We start from the raw sequence: 18,739 nt of genomic DNA on the forward strand, positions 1-18,739 counted from the left end.
TACCTGTCCATGCATCTGTTTCTTGTTGGAACTGTTTCAGACAGCATTACTCCACATCAGTTTATAAAGTGCGTTTTTCTTAATTGGTTCTCTTGATGTTTCCAGTCCTATGCTACTACAGGCAATGTTGTGAGGAATGACATTGTGCGTACCTTCTTTTCACGGTGGAATGCTTTTGTTTCAAGTGGATGCTGTAATAAAGTACCTCAAGCTGGGTGGCTTAAAACAACACAAATGTATTCTATTTATCTTGTCTCTGATAGGACACGTGCCACTGGATTTAGGACCCAACTGGTTAATCCAAACTGATATCATGGCAAGCCTTAATGGAATCACATCTGTAAAGGCCTTTTCCAAATGAGGTCACCTTCACTGGTTCTGGGTGGACCTGTGTTAGGGGGCCACTATTCAATTCATTGCATGGAGTATATATGCAGAATAAATTCCTAGAGGGCTGAATTCCTGGTTCAAAGGACATGTGACCTACACTTCACTTAGTGAAGTTTTCATTTGCATTTCTCTTATAATAAAGTTGAATATCTCTTCATATCTATGAGCTATTTATATTTTCTTTCTGTGAACTCTGTTCTTATTTACTTTCCTACTTTGTGATTGATGCTTTTTCATATTGATTTAGGAACTCTTTATTTATTATGGATATTACCCATTTAGATTGATAGAGTCCCAAATATTCTTACTTTGTTCTTTTGGTTTTTGCCATGTGAAAAATATATTTATGTTTACGAGTTGTTTTTATAGTATCTGGATTTTTTAAATTTATTTTTATTGTAAGCAAATGGGATACATGTTGTTTCTGTTTGTACATGGAGTAACAGCATACCATTTGCGTAATCATACATTCACATAGGGTAACGAAGTTTGATTCATTGTTATTTTTTCCTTCCCCCCCACCCCTCCCACCCCTCTTTTCCCTCTATACAGTCCCTCCTTCCTCCAGTCTTGCCCCCCTCCCACCCCCCATTATGTGTCATCATCCACTTATCAGTGAGATCATTCCTCTTCTGGATTTTTGAGATTGGCTTATTTCACTTAGCATGATATTCTCCAATTTCATCCATTTGCCTGCAAATGCCATAATTTTATTATTCTTTATGGCAGAGTAATATTCCATTGTATATATATATACCACAGTTTCTTTATCCATTCATCAATTGAAGGACATCTAGGTTGGTTCCACAGTCTGGCTATTGTGAATTGAGCAGCTGTGAACATTGATGTGGCTGTATCTCTGTAGTATGCTGATTTTAAGTCCTTTGGGTATAGGCCGAGGAGTGGGATAGCTGGGTCAAATGGTGGCTCCGTTCCAAGTTTTCTAAGGAATCTCCACACTGCTGTCCAGAGTGGCTGCACTAATTTGCAGCCCCACCAGCAATGTAGTGAGTGTACCTTTTTTCCCCACATCCTCTCCAACACCTATTGTTCCTTGTATTCTTGATAATCGCCATTCTAATTGGGGTGAGATGGAATCTTAGTGTAGTTTTGGTTTGCATTTCTCTTATTACTAAAGATGGTGAACATTTTTTCATATGTTTGTTGATTGCTTGTAGATCTTCTTCTGTGAAGCGTCTGTTCGTATCCTTAGCCCATTTGTTGATTGGGTTATTTGTATTCTTCGTGTAGAGTTTTTTGAGTTCTCTTTATATTCTGGAAATTAGCGCTCTATCTGAAGTATGAGTGGCAAAGATTTTCTCCCACTCTGTAGGCTCGCTCTTCGCATTGCTGATAGTTTCCTTTGCTGAGAGAAAGCTTTTTAGTTTGAATCTATCCCAGTTATTGATGCTTTTATTTCTTGTGCTATGGGAGTCCTGTTAAGGAAGTCTGATCCTAAGCCAACAAGTTGAAGACTTGGACCTACTTTTTTTTTTTTTTTTTTAATCTCCTGGTTTTATTAACTAGCAACAGGCCACAAAGGTGATGGAGGTAGCTCATTCCCCGAATACTTTAGCTTAAAAGGTGTGATTACCATAACCTAGCTAAGTACCAACTATATACTTGAACTTATTCCTTTCCGAAGAATTCTGTTTTCAGGGTACCTGAAGGATTAAAATTAGATACAGATTCTGAGATCAGGACCTACTTTTCCTTCCAAGTCTTTTTCAATCACTGTTGGACCTACTTTTTCTTCTATAAGATGCAAGTATCTGGATTTTGTGTCATAGTTTAAAAAGTATTTCTTGTACCATTTGTGAAATAATTTCTCCATGGCTTATCTCCGTCCCTTTATGGTTTGATGTTTTCCTTTTCATTTTTTTTGCTCCATTTAGAATGCATCCTGATATAAGATGTGAAGTCCAACTTCACTCTTGTCTGTACCTCTCTTGTCCCCAAACCATACATTGATTATTCACTTTTTCTTCACTTACTCGAGATGCTTCCTTTGTCACACAGTAAATTTTGTATGTACTTGGGGCTATTTCTAAAGCTCTACCTGTACTATTGATATTGCTCTCCATGTTCCACAATCACTTGTTTTAAGTTCTGTACTTTTAAAAACATGTTCTAAATCTAGTAGGGCTGGCTCTCCTCACCATGACTTTCCTTTTTGAGAATTTTCCTGTTATTGTCACATTTTATTTTCCAGTATGAACTATTTTAGCATTGGCTTATCCAGTATGTACTGTGTATATACACAGGAGATTGTACTACATGCATAGATCAGTTTAGGGAGATTTTTATCTTTTTGAAACTAAAAATTCCTAGCTTAGACACAGTTTGCTCTTCCATTTATTCCGATCTCCTTTTAAGACCTTCAGGAATGTCATAAATATTTTTCATATAAATATTATGTATTTCCCTTTGGATTTATTCTTAGATATTTCATCTTTTCGTTGCTTTTTCTTTTTTCCAGTACTGGATATTGAACCCAGGGACACTCTACCACTGAACTACATACCTATCCTTTTTTATTCTATTTTATGTTGAAACAAGGTCTTGCTAAGCTGCCCAGGCTAGCCTGGAACTTAGAATCCTCTTGCTTCAGCCTCCTGAGTCACTGAGATTATAGGCATTTTCCAGAGTGCCTGACCTTTGTTGCTGTTGTAATTATAATCTTTTCCTTCATATCTCTTGACTGGTGGTTGTTTACCTATTTTAAAAATATTTTTATATATGAAACTATTGATATCTGTATATTTGGCCTAATCATATTAAATTTAATTATCTTACTGTTGCATACCTTTAAAAAATTCTCTTAGATTTTTCAGGTTTCAAATAATATTTTCTATAAGTAAAGACAATTTTATATTTGTCTTTCTGATTTTTATACCTCTCATTTATTTCTCTTGTCTAATTATGTTGATTTCTACTTCAAGAACATGTTAAGGTCCTCCTTGACTTCAGTTAGAATACATTTAGTATTTCTTCATTCAGCACAATGTTGATCTGATAATTGACAAATTTTAGCACTGTAAGAGATTACCATCTTATTAAAATTTTTTATGAAGGACAGTTGTTGTCCATTATCCAATGCTTTCTCATCATCTATGGAAATGATCATACTATCCATTTCCCAATATGAAACCATTCTTATATTCCTACAATAAACCTACTTAGTCATTTTTCTTTAAGAGGTACTGCAGGATTTTATTTGCTAATGTTTTATTTGCATCTTATTCATTAAAAGTCCTAGGTGAGGTTGATGTGCAGTTTTCTTTGGGTATTTAATCTTTGTCAGACTTTGCTATCAATTTTACACTTATTGCATAAAAGGAAGCGTTCCTCTTTTTTTCTAAACTCTGAAACAGTTTACATAGTGTCGGAATTATTTGCACTTGAAGAGTATATCAAATTAATTGTCCTTTGAAAGCATCTATGCCTGGCGTTTTGTGGAGGCAGATCTTTGACATTTTTCTTTCTTTTCTCTAGAAACTGGTCAGTTTATATTTTCTATCTTCTCTAAGTTTTGGCAAACAATATTTTCCTGGAAAATTTTCCATTTCTTCCAGATCTTTAAATTTATTTGCTTAGGATTGAACCAAGTGGGTTATTCTGATTGACTTTCTGCTTTTTTATGTTTTGTTTCATTTCTGCAGTTGTATTTTTTTCCTTTTCTTTGTTACTTGTGTAAGTTTTTGTCAAGGAATAATCTCTTAAGTATTTTATTGGTTCTCTTATTTTTTCTGTTTTCTCACATATTAATTTCTGCTTTATTTTATTAACTTAATCCTTTTACTTTCCTTAAGGTGTACTCTTATTCATTTATTCAACAAATATTTATTGAGTGCTTCCTATGTGTTTGATACTTGGGTTTTTTTTTTTTTTTTTGGATTTACCTGTATGGGCTAAAGTTCATGTTTAATCATTGGTACAGTGTTAGAAACAAGCAACCTGTGAGCTGAGTATAGCCCATAGGCCCCAATTTATGATTTTCTTAGCCTTCAAGATATTTAAAAACCAAGACATTTCTCATAAGTCTACATTTGGGCTTCTTTTGGTAGGGATGCACCTATCTATATTCCTGTTCCCATAGCCCCCTATACACCTTGTTCCTTGGCTGCGTGGCTCCTGGAAGCACTTGAGTTCATGATCTCTGGGTCAGAGGCTGCAGGGGGGACTATGTCCACTCCCTTAACTAAGATATGGCTCTTGGCTGTCTCCAGCAGAAGACTGCTATTCCAGAAAGCTCAGTTTCCTCTTTGGGAGGGACTCTTCATGTAGGACTTTGCCCCAGGTCTCTGAGGCTACAACTGAAAAGTAACTGAGCCCCACCTTTAACAGAACTTCAGTCTCTCTTGTTCCGTTTCTTCTTTTTGGTGCTTCTGTCAGTGTTGACTCTAGTTCCTTCCTCCCCTGGTTGCTGCCACCTCCTCTTCTCACCTCTGCTCCGTATTTCCCCGGTCCTGCCATCATGGACTTCACAGCTTACATCCAAGACCACCTCCTCCTCCTTACACTGCTGTCTTGTCTTCTTTCTTCTGCTGCTTCCTTTACTGTGTGCTATGCTTTCTGCTTCCCTGGCCTCACCCTCTAGAGCAGCCTCCTCCTCTTCCTCATCATCCATGTTCAAGTCCTCCTCACGCTGCTGCCTTTGCTTGTCTCTGCTGCATCGGTCACCGTGTGCTCTGTTTGCCACCTCCTTTCTCCCAACACCACTTGCAGGATCCTTGCCGCTTCCTTCTCTACCCAACACCACGGTCTGCTCCTCCACCTCCTCCCCTTCACAGTGCTGCCTCTTCTTTTTCTTCTCTTTCTTAGGATGCTGGTGGGCTTGCTCTCTGCTCTTTAGTTCCTCGAGTCCACTTGTTCTTGCAGCCTCTTCCTCTTCACTCCTCACAGTTGTTCCCCCCTCTCACCTGAGACCTCTTGCTTGTGATGTCGTCTTTTCTTCTTTTTGCCTTTCCTGATGCTGGGCCTAGTGTGTTCTGGGTGTTCCTCATCCACATTCCTCTCAGTTGCTCTACACTCTTCTTCCTCTTTCTGTTTCCTTTTCTTTTTCTTTTTTTTGGGGAGCTTACTTTCAGACTGTGGTTGAGAGGTCTCAAAGTCCTGGCCTTTAAGATGAGCCAGGAAGGCCTGCTCCTGGGCCTCTAGCGGAGCAAGCTTGGCCTTCATTGTGATCCCAAGACGTGCAGCCTTGTGTGCTGTTCGCCCCTCGCAGGCTTGGAGCAGCATCTCATCAGTCAGACTGTGGGGGTAGATGAGGAGTTACAGACAGATCTGGTGTAAAGGCTCGATCTCTCCTTCCCTCTAAAATGTTTCTTCAACACTGAGTTTTTTGTTCAAATCTTGGCACTTCATCTTTGGAGGCATGGGCCCTTGGCTGTCATCATCACTGTGGTTCTCCAAGTTTTTGTCTGGTTTCTCTTCACCCGAAGTCAGCGTGGCTGTCTTCACAAACTTCTGATACGGCATGTCAGGCTTGGGATGATTATGATGAGTGGTCTCCTTGGAAAGGTGTCTTATCTGAACTCCGTCCTTGAGTCCATCCATGCTTTAGCAGCTGCTCCTCAGCAAACTTCATCCCACGACTCTTGACCTCTGGGGTGAAGCTCATGGTGGGCAAAGAGGCTCAGCTTTCACCACAGGAGAGATGACATCACCCGTCATTGAGAGGTGCTCTCCGCCGAAACATGTGCCACCCCTGACTCGGGCGCCGCCATCTTCCTGATACTTGGGTTTTATCAACAACAATAGAACTGGCCAAAAAATAAATACTTGATCATTTTCTTTCATTCATGATTATTAATATGAGTTATTTCAGTCTTAGATTTTTCTTTGAGCACTATTTTAGTTATATTTCCTAGGTTTTCATACATAATATTTTAATATTACTATTTTCTAGACACTTTAAAATTTCATTTTGGAGTTCTTTATATCAAGAATTTAAAAGGCCATTCTAAAATATCAAAGTGCTAAGGGCTATTGTTTTCTGGTTATATGATTCATTTTCATTTTTTTAAATTGCTTTTTAATTAGAAACTGTTGCCCAAACTATTTCTTCTTGGGACTTCATTTAGATATTTTTTTAAAATTGTCTAATATGTCACCAGTTTTTGTGAATGTTCCACTGATACTTAAAAAGAAGAAACTTAGCTTTTCTTTCTTTCTCTTTTTTTCTTTCCTTCCTTCCTTCCTTCCTTCCTTTCTCCTCCTCCTCCTTCTCCTCCTTCTTTTCTCTTTCTTTCTTTCTTCCTCCCTTCCTTCCTTCCATCCCTTCTTCTTCTTCTTTCTTCCTTCCTTCCCCTCTTCTTCTTCTCCTTCCTTCCTTCCTTCTTCTTCTCCTCCTTTCTTTCTTTCTTCTTTCTCTCTTCCTTCCTTTCTTCCTTTCCTTCCTTCCTGCCTTCCTTCCTTCCTTCCTTCCTTCCTTCCTTCCTTCCTTCCTTCCTTCCTTCCTTCCTTCTTTCCTGCCTTCCTTCCTTCCTTCCTTCCTTCCTTCCTTCCTTCCTCTCTTCTTCTCCTTTTCTCTCTCTCTTCCTTCCTTTCTTTCTTTCTTTCTTTCTTTCTTTCTTCCTTCTTTCCTTCCTCCCTTCCTTCCTTCCTTCCCTCCTTCTTCTTCTTCCTTCCTTCCTTCCTTCCTTCCTTCCTTCCTTCCTTCCCTTCTTCTTCTCCTCCCTTCCTTCCTCCCTCCCTCCCTCCCTCTTCCCTCCCTTCCTTCCTTCCTCCCTCCCTTCCTCCCTTCCTCCCTTCCTTCCTTTCCTCCCTCCCTCCCTCCTTTCCTTCCTTCCTTCCTTCCTTCCTTCCTTCCTTCCTTCCTTCCTTCCTTCCTTCCTTCCTTCCCTCTCTCTCTCCCCGTTTGATGCTGGGGATTGAACCCAGAACACATACTAGGCAAGCACAATATGATCCCAGCCCCAGGAACTCAAGTTTTTAAGGTTCAAACTTTGATGCATATGTTATTTGGATCAATCTTATTTTTCCCCCTTGGTTAATGATTTTATTTCTATTTCATAATGCATATTTAAAACATGCAGAAAAGAAGAGTTTAATGAGCATCTACATCCAACATCGATAAGATTTAACAACTTACTATTTTACTACATTTTGGATCAATTTTATTGTTACTTAGTTCTTCTGCTGTATCAATGTCTTTTGTCTTAGATCTATCATGGACTCAAAGGTAAGACTTCTTGTGAACTTGTGCCATCCAATTTTACTGTGTAGCTCCTATAATTGTTGTTTATTTCATTTTAATTTTTAAATTCAGGTCTACTGGAGTTTATATCCATTACCATTTGCCATTTTTATTTAGTCTATATGATAAAAATAGTTCCATCACTTTCAAAAAATACCTTCATTTTCCTCTTTAGTCATCCCTCTCCCCACTGCCAGCCTTTGGCAATCACTCTTCTACTTTCTGTCTCTGGTTTTGCCTTTTCCAAAATCTTGTATAAATGGAATCGTACAGTAGCCTTTGGGTCTGACTTCTCTCGCTTAGCACAGCCCATGTTGTTTGTATCAGCAATTTGATCTTTTTAAGGGCTCAATAGTATTACACAGTATGGATACACACAGTGTTTCCATTCACAGTTGAAGGGCATTTAAGCTGATTCCAGTTTTTCAATTCTCTAAATGTACCAGTATCAAAATATGCATACAGAGTTTTGTGAAAGCTTTCATTTCCTTTGCTTACATACCAAGAGTGTGATTGCCAAGGTGCGCAGTGAATATACATTTGACATTCTAAGAACTTGCCACTGTATTCCTACAGCAATGTTGGCAGTCATGATTGTTCAGCATCCTCAACAGCACTTGATATTATTGAGATTTTGATTGTTTTAGCCATTGTAAAAGTTGTGTAGAATCTGATGGTGATTTTAATTTGCATTATGTCAGTGACTAAGGATGTCAAGCGGCTTAAAAACATTCTTATTTGCCATTCACATATCTATTTTTGGCAAAATATCTGTTCAAATCTTTTGCCTATTTGTTGTTATTGGGTTGTTGTTTTATTCATTAATGAGTTTGGAGAGTACTTTATATATTCTGGATATAAGTTCTTCAGCAGACATGTGTTATGAAAATATTTCTCCTAATCTTTGACTTGCTTTTTTCATTTTATTTTGATTTATCAAAAAAATTTATTGATTTCATTTTCAGTGTTGTCTAATAACTCATTGCCATGAAAAGTCAAAAATTTTCCCCTGTGTTCTCATCTAGAAGATTTTGGGTTTTGTTTTTGTTTGAGACAGGGCCTCACTATGTTGCCCAGACTGGTCTTGTACTCCTGGGCTCAAGTGATCCTCTCTGCTTAGCTAGGCTGAGCAGTAGACAGGGTTATAAGCATGCACCACCCATTTTCAGCTTGATTCATTTTTTAGTTTTACATATGATGCGGGTATAAGAGGTCAAGGTTTGGTTCATTTTTGTTTTTTGCAGCTGAAGATTCAAATATTTCAGTACCATTTGTTTATAAGATTAATAGAATTTTCTATTAGTCTTTTTCTATTGAATTGGTTTGTAGCTTTGTGGAAAATTATTTGGCCATACATTTGTGGTATACTTCTGAACTCTCACGTTCTGTTCCATTTGTCTATTCGCTCCACCTTTCACCAATACCACATTGGCTTGACTACTATAGCTTAATAGTAAATCTTAAAGTAGTGAGACTTTGTTATTCTTTGTCAAAATTGGTCCTATGTTTTGGCATATTAATTTTCTAGAATTTTTAAAAGTCCTGTGGGATTTTGATTGAGAATTCTGTAGATAAATTTTGAAATAATTGATATCTCATTAACACTGAGTCTTCCAATACATGAACATGGTATATATATATATCTCCATTTGTTTAGATTCTCTTTATTTCCTTCATTGGCGTTTTACAGTTTTTTGGCATGTAGATCTTGCTCATGTTTTGCTAGATTTGTATCTAAATAGTTCATGCTTTGGGTGCTATTATACTTTTTTAAAAGTTCAGTTTCTAATTGTTTATTGCTAGTTTACAGAAACATGATGTATTTTTGTATGTTGATTCTGTGTGATGAGATCTTAATAAATTGACTTATTAGTTAATTTGGATTTTTACTAGTATAAAAGTGTGATCTAGGATAAGAGACCCCTTTTGTTTTATTGTTTTCTTTTCTTTTCCTTTTTTTTTTTTTTTTCTATGAGGGATTAAATCCAGGTCTTCTTAACCACTGAGCAACAACCCTATCCCTTTTTATTTTTAATTTCAAGACAGGATCTCATTAAGTTGCTTAGGGCCTCTCTCAGTTCCTGAGGCTGGCTTTGAACTTGCCTCAACTCCAAATGTACTAGAATTATAAATGTGCACCACTGTGCCCAGGAAGACCATTTTGTTTCTTGATTTACAATCTGTATAACCTTTCTCTCTTCTATGTTATTACAATGACTAGGACCTCTAGGTGAGAGTAGACAACTTTGCATTTTTCCTGATCTTAAGGGTAAATTATTCATTGTTCACTACAAAATATGATGCTAGGTATAGTTGTAAATGCCCTTTATCAGATTGAGGAAGTTCCTTTCCATTCCTAGTTTGCTGAGAATTTTTTTCATGAAAGGATTCTGAATTTTGTTGGATATTTTTGTCTGATTCAAGATCATCATATGGTTTTTCCTCTTTAGCCTGTTAATATGGAAGATTTTTATGTTTCATTTTCAAATATTGTAGCAGTCTTTCTTCCCTAGGGTAGATCTAATTGATTGTGATTTATAGAAAATACATTGCTAGATCTGAATTTTGCTAATTGCTAATAAATTATTGAGTAGTTTATATCTAGGTTCATGAAAGTTGTTGATCTTCAGGTTCTTTTCTTATAATACATTTCTCTTATTTGAGTGGACTGATTTTCCTGGCTTCATGAAATGAGCTGAAAATGCTCTCTTCTCTTTCTGGAAGAGTTAGTGTCGAATTTCATCTAGAATTTTAAATTCATGAGCTTAAAGTTGTTGATATTTATTGTCCTTTTAAAAACTGTAGGGTCTGTAATAAGGTCCCCTTTCTTAATCCTGCTCTGGTTAATTGGTGTCTCCTTTTTTTTTTTTTTTTTTTTTTTTTTTTTGATCTAGAGATTTGTCAATGTTATATATAGATCTTCTAAAAAACAAACAAACAAACAAACAAACAAAAAACAGCTTTTGGTTTCTCTAGTTTCTTAAATTTTTTCTATTTTCAATTTTGTTGTATTTTTTAATTTATTTTGGGGTTTGTTTTGCTCTTTTTAAATATCTTCAAGTGGAAGCTTAGGTCATTGATTACAAATCTTTCTTCTTTCCTATAAAGTCATTTAATGATACAAATTTTCTTCTAGTTGTTGTTTAGAGATATCCCACAAATTTTCATATGTTGTAGTTTCAATTTAATTCAATTAAAAATATTTTCTACTTTCTCTTATGGCTTTTTCTTTGACCTATGGGTTATTTAGAAGTGAATGTTCAATTTCTAAATATTTGTAGATTTTTCAGGTATCTTTCCATTATTGAGTTCTAGTTTAATTTCCTCGTGGTTAGAGTATAGCATTGTATTATATCAATTCTTTTATATTTAGTGAAGCTTGTTTTATCTCCAGAAATGTGGTCTATGTTGATGTTTTTTCCATGCTATTATTTGGTGAAGGGGCCTATAAATTGTCAACTAAGTCAAGTTAATTGATAATGTTTAGCTTTTCTTTGTCCTTAATGACTTTCTGTACATTTGTTCTATTGAATGCATCTCCACCTTTACTTTTGGATTTGTCTATTTCTATCCATTTTTGCATCATGTATTTTGAAGCTGATTTTGAAGCTTTATTGTTAAATACATACAAGTTAGGATGTTATATCTTCTTGACAGATGGACTCCATTTCATAAATGTAATATTTGTTTTTATCCCAGGTAATAGTTCTTAAACAGAAGTTTACTTTGATAGTAACATATATGCTCTAGCTTTTTAAAAAGAATTAGTGTTTGCATGGCATCTTTTCAGACCCTGTTCCTCTGGTCACTCTTTTTTATATTTGTAATAGATTTCTTATAGTCACCATAAACTGAAATCTTACCTTTTATTTTTTTTAATCCAATCTGTCTGACAATTTCCCCTTCTAGTTGCTTTATCTAGACCCTTACATTTAGTTTCATTATATGGATGGAGTCTTCCATCTTGCTAATTGTTTTCCATTAGCTTCACTGGTTTTTGTTCCTTTTTTCCTTCTTTTTGTATCTGGTTTAGGGTTAATTCTATTTTATCAGTCTGTTTATCTCCATGGTTGGCTTGTTACTTACACTTTAAAAAATTTTTTAATGGTTGCTTAGGGCTTGTATAATCTTTAATTAGTTAAATATACCTTCAAATACTATTATATTGCTTCACACATAGTATAAGAATCTTATACAACAGTATATTCCCATTTTTTCATCCATTTTTTGTGCCATTATCATTTAATTTCTATATATGCTATAAACTTACAAAATGTTGTAAGTACTTCTGCTTTAGATAGTTATCTTTCAGAGTGATTCACGATATGGATGCCAATCTTTTATATCTATCTTCATTCTAATGAGTCTTAATCTTCATTTCTTTGAGTAAACATTACTATCTGTGTAATATCATATTCCTCTGCCTGCAGAATTTTCTTTTAACATTTCTTATATTGCAGGTTAGGTGGTTAGGAATTATTTCATTGTTTATCTGAAAAATAATTTATTTCTCTTTCATTTTTGAAAAATGTTTTCATGGCGTATAGTATTCTGAATTGACAAGGGTGTGTGTATTTTACTTTCAACATTTTAGAGATTTCGTCCCATTGTTTTGGACTTGCATGTTTGCCTTTTGTACATTTTTCTTTGTTTCTCTGTGTGAAATATGCCTTTTTTCTTTGGCTACCCTCAAAATTTTTTTTCTCTCTCTCTTTTCTTTCTCTCCCTCTCACTCCACTTTTCAGCATTTGACAATGATGTGTCTAAGAGTTTTGTTTCATTATGAATTCTGCTTAGAGTTTTCTGAGCCTCTTGGATCTGCGCTTTAATATTTTTCATTATTTTCTCCTGGCATTTCAATAACAAGATAATTAGACCTTTTGATATGGTCCCACAACTCTTGAAGCTGTTTTTCTTTTTTCGCTGGTTTCTCTCTTTGACTTTGAATTGAATGATTTTTAATGACCTGCTGGAGGTTACTGATTCTTTCATTGGATTTGTCAGTGTGAAGGAACTGTTGAAAGTATTGTTCATCTCTGTTACCATATTTTGTTTTTATTTTCATATCTAACATTTCTTTTGGTTCTTTTGTATAGTCCTGCATTCAGCTGAAATCCCTCATGTGTTCACATTTACTGTTTTATCTTTTCCATGAGATTCATGTTACTATGAATCATTTGAATTGACACTATTTTAAATTTGTTGTTTGACAGTCTGGTTATGCTACTTGCTTTCTCTTGAAAGTAAGTTCTTTTTCTCAATATTCGTGTGTATCTTAAAATTTTTGATTGACTGCAGAACAGTGTTTATAACAGTAGACACTGAGGTTAATAGTACTGATGCCTAGAAATGGACATGCCTCTTCTCCTAGGCTCTGACTGTAAGGTGTGGAGTCAGTCCGTTCATTTGGGAGTTCACTGGGTTTCGGCCTTGTACTTGCTGTGGTTACCTTTAGGGTACCTCCAGCTTCTAATTTTTCTGGAGAACCTTCACGTAGGTTGGACGTTGTTTGTTGGGCTTATTATTTTCAGTGTTCCTGCTGCAGAGCCTCCCCTGTGTAACTTTACGACCATTGCTTTGAGACTTGGTGCTTTTGATAGTTTGGAGCCGAGGACAGCAACAGGATTCTCTTTTGCTTGGACTATCTCAGTCTTAAGGAAGCCCTGTGGTTCTGAGGTCTTACAATTCCAGGCTATGTGGTTGCGACTTGAGCTCTTTGATGAGTTAAAATTATGAGTTTGTAGATTATCCAGCCTTTTCTTATTATGGTGGGAATGATGCTTTTTTCCATCAAGTGGAACAAATAGGCTCATCAAGATAAACAAATAGGTTCACGAAAGTTACCTGCAGGTGAGATTACCGCCAAATTTTATCTCAGCCTTTTCTGCACCATTCAACAGTTCTGAATGAAGACAGAATTTCAGTTTCTATAATCATATTTATGTGTACACGTGTGTGTGTCTCATTTAGGCTTTGTGTTGTTGAATTCATTCTTATGCAGTGATCAAGTGAACTGGATAATAGCTAAATCTCTATTTTCATTTTGGATCACAAAGGTGCCTTCTGAGGGATTGGCAAAACATAGAATTATTAGAAAATTTCGCATACTCCTAATATTTCATTACAGGTGCTGTGTACACACCTTACATAGGTAAATAATTACCACTGATTTACTTTCTTTCCTTTTCTTTCTTTTTTTTTTTTTTTTTTTTGTATCAGGGATTGAACCCAGGGGTGCTTAGCCACTGAGCCACATCCCTAGCCTTTTTTATATTTTATTTTGAGACAGAGTCTTGCTAAGTTGCTTAGGGACTCATTAAATTGTAGAGGCTGGCTTTGAACTTGAGATCCTCCTGCTTCAGCCTCCCAAGCACTGAGATTACAGGCATGCACTGCTGCACCTGGCACCGCTGTGAGATTTGACTTACAAATCTAATGCTTTTCCCATTAAATCAGGAAGACAAAGTTACTTAAAAGATGGAGGTCCATCTGATAGCTGACCTCTCAGTTTTACATATTCACTTCTCATCTTGTCTGAGTGCCTCCTGTGTGCCCGGCCATGTGCTTGATCTGGATGGAAATGAGTATCAACTCTAGCCATTCTCTCTCAACCCTGGCCAGGCTGGGGTGCAGCTCCTAACTCACAGACTCAGACTCTCCCCTTCTTTCCAACTCAGAAAAGCATGTTGAACTTCAGGTGAACAAGTGACACTATTACCCAGTATACATGAATCATATTTTTATTTATAGGAAAGGTATATCATTCTCAAATTTGGGTTTTTACCTCTTTCAAGTGATCTTGGTATAGTGTGTGTTAACAGCAATTGCTTTAGCAGAAGAAAATGTGTGTGTGTGTGTGTGTGTGTGTGTGTGTGTGTGTGTGTGTGTTTGGCAGACTGAGGACCACACCCAAGGTGTTAAAGGAATAGCAATGAAAATCAGGAGATGGCTCTGGAGACCCAGGCACCTAAGAAGTGCAGGTGCGGTTATTTTCACCACCTGAGACAGCGGAGAACAAGTATGAATCAGAGAGACCTGGACTTGAATCTTGGCTCTGTCACTTGCCACATTTCCTTGGACTAATGACTTTTCTGAGCCTGGCTTCTCACCTCTGTTGGGACTAATAGTACTTACTTCACAGGGCTGAGGCAAGGATTAAACAAGAGAGGAGGTGTGAAGTGTTTAGCTTGGCGGTGGTGCACTCATTAACAGGTCATTGCTATTATCACCCTGTTGCCATTGTAACAGCATCACCATTGGGGGGACCTGCCAGTGAGTTAAGAGGCAGGAGGAGTCCCACAGCTGGAGCCATAGACACACAGAGGGGAGGAAGCGGGCCAGTCAAAGTGCACTGCTGACCCTGGAGTCCCAGTCCAGGGAGTGGGGAGGGGGGGCAGGGCTGGGGAAAGCCTCTGGTTGCAGGTGAACCCCCATGGAGGAAGGAATGTCATCCTCAAGAGAGAGACAGCCCCAGCAGATGCTGCAGGAAGTAGAGCAGCCTGGGGCTTGGGGAGGCATCTCTCAGACCAGGTGACAGGGGAGTCAACTCCTCACCTGCTGCCTGACACCACAGCAAAGCAGCTCTCCTAAAAGACTACAGACCCAAATTCCAAATCCCCAAGTAGAATCTTTTCTGGGCTGACTTCCTCCCTGCTTTTCATTAGCATAATAAAAGCAAATGATTGCATGAAGTGAAAGGCCTATCCACAGTCCTGCTGCTTAGTCTCTGCTCCCCACCAAGGCCGCTCCCCTGCTCCAGCTCCAACTCCTTGTGAGTATCCAGAACATGTCATGGTTGGAGAAGGGCAAGCAGCCCTCCCCGCTATTGGACTGTCACCAGAACTTTTCTACATTTTGACCTGTCCAAAGCAGCCAGACATTCTAAAAAATCTTCTCATTTAGAAATTGGATCCAGTGTGCCGATAATGAGTACCATTTCTGGACTTGGCCTTTCTGACACATGCAGTCCTTGGTCCACTCCGTACTCAACACTCACAGCTCCCGTGGACCAGGCAGCCTGCAAGGCACAGGGGAGCTTTGCTCCCTTTGCTTTCAGAAAGACGTGCTTGAGTCTGTCCTCACACGCCACATCTACTTGCCCGGAACGCCTGCTGGCCTTGCACCATCTGCACTGTCACAGCTCTTGTGCAGGGTATCCAAACAGAGCTCTCTGCTGTCCTTGCCGCCCTGTAGTCGATTTTAATCTTGGAAGCCAAAGTGATCTTTTAAACATATGTAGCAGAATCAAGAATCTTGAGACAGTGGAGGAGCTGAGATAGTGAGGAGGTTGGTGACTGGAACACCATGGTCAACCCTGGAAGTTGTTGAGGGAGAGAGTCGTGCCATCGTGGGGACAAGAGCCTTCCAGGCAGAGGAAACCGAAAGTGCAAAGCCATGCAAGGGCAACCGAGGCAGGAGGATCACAAGTTCAACACCAGCCTCAGCAACCAAGAGAGGCCCTAAGTAACTTAGCGAGACCCTGTCTTAAAATAAAAAATAAAAAGGGCTAGGGGTATGGCTCAGTGGGTAGGCATCCCTGGGTTCAGTCCCCAGTACCAATAAATAAATACATGCATGTAAATTTTAAAAAATAAAAAAAAAGGGCTGGGAATTGGCTTAGTGGTTAAGTGCCCTTGGGTTCAATCCCCCATGGGGGTGAGGGGCGAGGAGAGAGAGAGAGAGAGAGAGAAAGGAGGCCAGTGCTGTGGGAATAGAGTAAGACACAGGCCAAGGGAGAGAGTGGCCGTCATCACAGTGGAGGGGGAGAGGCGATGGTTTGGGCAGGGCCTGCTGGGGAGAATATACCTGAGGTCTGTCTGTCTGGCAACTGGAAGTCGTTCATTCATGCCTTCATTCCTCTGAGCAGTGCTTGCGTGCCTACTGGGTGTCTGGTACTGTGCTGGGTGCTGAAGACAGAGCGACAAGCAAACACAGCCCCTGCCCTTTGGCGTGCGCACGGCTCGCGGGAAGGAGGTCCACTAATCAGATAACCACACAAGTTAGTGTATCATCGCAACCATGGGCCTTCCAGGAAGAATCATCGGGGCTCTGAACAGTCTCAGGGCTTCGAGGGGAAGGTTTTCCTGCAGAAGTAATACCCGGGTGGAGGGATGGATGCAGAACTGTTGAGCAGGAGAGGGGCTCTTGACAGAAAGAAGGGCAGCCGCAAAGACCCTGAGGAGGGTAGAGAAGTGGGCGAGGGCCAGTGGGGTTGGAATGTCAGTGCAGGAGAAAGAAAAGCTGGGGTGGGGGAGGCTAAGGAGGTGAGAGGACGGGCCTTGGGGTGTGGCAAGGTCTAGGTTCTCCATTTCAAGAACTTGTGGAAGTGCCGAGGGGCGTTAGTCAGAGGGTACATTTGATCACACTGCAGAGGTTTTGCAAAAATCCCTTTCTCACTGTGATGGGGTGGAGGTGGGGAGCTGGGTAGACAGGGAAGCTAATGTCATAGTCCAGGTGAGCGACGATGGTGGCTTGAATGTGACAGAAAAGGGAGAAAAGTGAATGGGCCCGAGAGGGAACTGGAGGTAAAACCTGCAGTACTTGGTAGGACGGGAGGCCAAATGAGTCCATTTCATGAGGAAAACCCAGACATTATGATCCTTATCAGACAATGCAGCAGGCAGCACAGAGGCCACCTACTGTTTCTTACCTTAAAAAAGTCAAACTTAATCAAGTCTTTAGACCTAAGGGAAAGCACTCAGGATACATAAGTAGATCAAATGACACTATAAGGAACAAAGTCAAATCAAACTGTGGGATATCCCAAGGTGCAAGTAATGGTGTCACCAATAAATCAATGACACAAAATAGAAAAAAAAGATTTAAGAAATTGAAGAGGCAATGTTATATCTTCTTTGAGGGAGGAGGGTACCAGGGATTGAACTCTGGGCACTTGACCACTGAGCCACATCCCTAGTCCTATTTTGTATTTTATTTAGAGACAGGGTCTCACTGAGTTGCTTAGTGCCTTGCTTTTTGCTGGCTGGCTTTGACCTCCCCATCCTCCTGCCTCAGCCTCCTGAGCCACTGGGATTACAGGCATGTGCCGCCACGCCAGGCAATGTTATATCTTGCATGCTATATGTGGACCTTGTTTGGATCCTGATTCCAACAGACAAAAAGATGTCTTAGAGAGAAATAGGGAAATTTGAATACTGACTGGGCTTTACATGATGTTAAGGAATTACCGTTCACTGTCCTAAGCATTCTCATGGTGTGGAGGTTTTACACTCATGTGCATGTATGTGTGTACACACATACCCATTCAAACCTTGTGAGTCCAAAATGCACGCTTAGTTTCTGGGCGTAAATAATAATATGAGTTTGCTTAAAACACTCTGAAAAGGAAAATGTGACATGTAATAAAACTGGCAAAATATTGCTGATTTTTGAAGCTGAGTCATGGGCACTTGGAGTTTTGTTATCCTTTCTTGGGATGTGTTTGGAACTTTTCATAATAGAGTTGAAAACAAAACTTCATGGAAAGCGGAGTTTAACATGAGAAAAGAACCAGGTCTGAGGGGAAAATCAAGAACTCATTTTGGACTTGTTGAGTTCGACCTGACCTTGGGACCTGTGAAGAGAGAGTTCATGGACCCAGTGGGCTTGGAGATGTACAAGGGTCGCAGATATTGACTGAAGCTGAGGGCACAGGGAAGTTACTAACCGGGGAGGAAAAGGACTCTAGGAGAACAGGGCCCAGGGCTAGATCTGGAAGACAAAGCAGCCAGGCAGAGGGTCATGAGCTCTGTGTCGGGGACGAGCAGTCATGAAGGAAAGAGTCATGGAGGCCAAGGGAACTCAGAGGAGTGTCCAAGAGGCAGAGGTGGGTACCAGACTCGTGTGCTGCCAAGATTTCAAGTGAGGTAACCATAATGAGTCCACTGGGTTTGCATCATGGATGGGGCTTGCTGCCCTGTTGGAGCTGAGGGACAGGAGCAAGGTGAGGAGTGAATGGGAGTGGAGAAAAGGGGACAGAGTCTGGAACACTCTTGGAAGATGCTTGTTAAGTGGGAGATAGACATGGTGGTAGCTTGAGGAGAGTTGAGGAAATGAGTTTTTATTTTATTTATTTTACTTTTAAGGCAAAGCATTCTTTTTTTTAATTGTAAACAAATGGAATACATGTTGTTTCTCTGTTTGTACGTG

General features: G+C 39.2%; 1 protein-coding gene and 1 pseudogene across 4 annotated transcripts in view; one reads left to right on the forward strand and one right to left on the reverse strand.

The window, feature by feature from the left end:
• The window catches only part of RFX4 (regulatory factor X4), a 159,066-nt gene that overhangs the window by 97,095 nt on the left and 43,232 nt on the right, over window positions 1-18,739 (forward strand). The gene's annotated exons all lie outside the window — the stretch shown is intronic.
• Window positions 4,742-6,119, reverse strand: LOC306662295 (G patch domain-containing protein 4-like; annotated as a pseudogene). Its single transcript has 2 exons — window positions 5,753-6,119; window positions 4,742-5,644 (listed from the first exon to the last, which is right to left on the reverse strand). The product of its transcript is annotated as a G patch domain-containing protein 4-like (transcript).

Source organism: Sciurus vulgaris (genome assembly GCF_902686455.1).
Source record: "Sciurus vulgaris genome assembly, chromosome: 5".
Classification (NCBI taxonomy): domain Eukaryota; kingdom Metazoa; phylum Chordata; class Mammalia; order Rodentia; family Sciuridae; genus Sciurus; species Sciurus vulgaris.